This window comes from Neoarius graeffei, chromosome 9 (genome assembly GCF_027579695.1).
Source record: "Neoarius graeffei isolate fNeoGra1 chromosome 9, fNeoGra1.pri, whole genome shotgun sequence".
In the NCBI taxonomy this organism is placed as follows: domain Eukaryota; kingdom Metazoa; phylum Chordata; class Actinopteri; order Siluriformes; family Ariidae; genus Neoarius; species Neoarius graeffei.
The window spans coordinates 30648838-30651847 of NC_083577.1; positions in this window are offsets into that span (position 1 = coordinate 30648838).

A 3010-nucleotide genomic window follows, 5' to 3' on the forward strand; every position below is an offset into this window, starting at 1 on the left:
AGTTTTCTTTTTATTCTTAAGCCGGCAGTTAACACAGACAGGACCAAAAAAAAAAACACTGATGACAAAACCAAACAAAAAAAAATTCTGGGACAAAATGCCCATGCCTAGGCTACTCTGGCATTACTCACACAGAGCTCAAGTCATGCGTCCTCTCCCTGCCGAGGCCATGCCCCGAATGAACAGTGCAGCGCATATTTAAAAGACTACATCACAGTCTTAACACAATTAAAATCAATCAACACATCTAGACAGATTTTAACAGTTCTAAACATTTTCACTGCATGCATTACACTCCTACAACAGTGTGCAGACCTTAAATATTACAACAAACACTTACGTAAGATTTTTAGACCATTTCTCTCCGCTCTAATGAGCTGCTTTCCCGCGCATCGCGGAAGAAACCTTGAAAAGCGCTTTCGGACCTGCATTCTGGTTTGGTCCCGCACCCGGAAGACTACAGCAGGTAAATGGCTACAAACATTTCTGGCTGATGTTAGATAAACTCTAGCAGAAAAGGATTCAGATGTTAAACGTGCGCACTTAATGAATCTTTACACGCTATTGTTTATAGTGAACACTAATAAATGCTTGCGCTGTTTAAACCTGTGTCGCGTCTTTTACTATGAACACATGGACCAAACATTTCAGGTTTACATATCTAAAAGTTGCAACAAATGTACCCGTAACAAAACATACTTGTAAAGCCCCCATTACCAAACCCACAACAAACATACAACACAGATTGTATTTGGAATGTCTTTGCAACTGTGGTTTAGTCCATTGCACTTGACCATTGAAACATGACCAGCGGGAGGAACCGCTGTTTAGTGACAGACGCATTGCGCTCTGTCACAGATGTGCATGCCAGGCGGCTAGGTGGTGCTGTGAAAGACCTCCGCTATGTCTGCACGCATGCGCAACGTCTTCCGTCTTGTCTGATCTGCACATCTGCGCCGCGAAAACTTTGACTACTCTGGCTATGGTAAGTAAGAAAGTAAGTAAAAAAGTAAGAGCATGCTATACCCGCCTCTGTTCATTAACGGTATATGTGCAGATTCGGTATAGATGTTCGAAGGACTCCTGGACGTTTATTAAAGCTGCCAGAGCAGCTTGAAGGTCCGTTGGATCGATGTAATCAGACATGCTCTTACTTTTTTACTTACTTTCTTACTTCCCGGGCTGGCATGTACAGTATATGACATATGTATGACGTAAACGCGTACCCGACGTGAGCAGATCCGAGCAGAGTTTGGCGTATTGGGTAGTTTAGACGGATATGCAACGGGGGCTGTTTTTAACTTATCCACTCTGGAAGGCGTTTTCAATTTTTTCCGTTTTTCAGCCTCGGAAACGCCGTCCCCGTGTAGACGAAAGGCACTTCCGATAAAATATTTAGTCGTTTTTACCCGACAGCGTCCTCGTGTAAACGGGCCCTTAAGTTAAAAAATATAGTGAAGTAAAAGTGAAAGTTCTCAAAAATTTGAAAACTCAAGTAAAGTACAAAATCTCCCAAAATGTACTTAAGTACAGTAGTGAAGTATTTTTACTTCGTTACTATACAACACTGCAGAACTGTGCACAAGCCTTTTTTCCCCACACCTTTAATCTGGATTATATTTGATGTGTAATTACACATACGAGTGACAAGTGTCAGTTTCAGTTTTACTTTTCCAGCAGTTTCTTTGAGATCCAGACTTGTGTGTGTTGTATAAAAACAAATCATATATAAAACTGTAGTTTGGCTTCTCACACACATCTGGACCTTTATCCAATGTTTGATTAGTTCAATATTAGTGTATTTTATGATTATTTTTTGGAATTTGTTCTTTGGAGGAGGTGGAGTTATACTGTGTGCATATGTCACATGCGATGGAAAAAAAGGTCTCCTATCTCTGCTCTCCTTGTTTCCTCTGAGTGAGAATTGATACATCCATAAAGATTTTATTTTATGGAAGGATGATGGATGCAGGAGCAAGAAATTAAGAAGGCATCAAGTCGAGTAGTGAGATGCTCCTTATATCTTGATCCATAAAGCTTATCAAGGCACAGTATTCCAATGTTTTTCTCAGAAGCCACTGCATGTACAGTGCCCTTCACAATTATTGGCACCCCTTGTAAAGATGAGTGAAAAGGGTTCGAAAAAAATCCACCTTTTAGTGAAGTCGCTTCATCTCACGCTGAAAAAATGAGGAAAAATCCAACCTTTAATTGAACTAAATTTATTCAGAGAAAAACAAATGACTTATCAAGAAATAATTATTTTCAACAAAAAACGTTCCACAATTATTGGCACCCCTGGAAAGTATAGCGAACACAGTGTAACTGAAGCATGTTTCCCATTTAATTTGTACATTTTTTAGTTGATTGGAGTGTCGGAACTTTCAAGCTGTAATCCATGATTTCCTGAGTCTGTTACGTGACAACAGTTTTTCGAAGTACTCCCGAGCCCATGTGGCTGTATTTGTCATATTAGCATGACAGTTTCCCAGTCAGTGGCGCCTGAGGGCTTGAAGGTCACGCACATTCAACAGTGGTTTCCCACCTCATCCTTTATGCACTGTGATGTCTCCGAATTCCCTAAAACTTTTCAAAATATTATGTACTGTCGATTTTGGAAGAGTTAAATTCTCTGTAATCTTGCATTGAGAATTTTTTTTTTAATAACTAGCAATTTTCTCACAAATTTTGGCACAAAGAGTGAGCCACAACCCATCCTTGCTTGCAAAGGCTGAGCCTTTGGTGCTGCTCCTTTTATACCCAATCATGTTACCAATTAAGCTGCATCAAATTCTAACTTCATTTATATTTACAAACTACAATTAAGTTGTGCGGCATGGTGGTGTAGTGGTTAGCGCTGTCGCCTCACAGCAAGACGGTCCGGGTTCGAGCCCCGTGGCCGGCGAGGGCCTTTCTGTGCGGAGTTTGCGTGTTCTCCCCGTGTCCGCGTGGGTTTCCTCCGGGTGCTCCGGTTTCCCCCACAGTCTAAAGACATGCAGGTTAGGTTAAC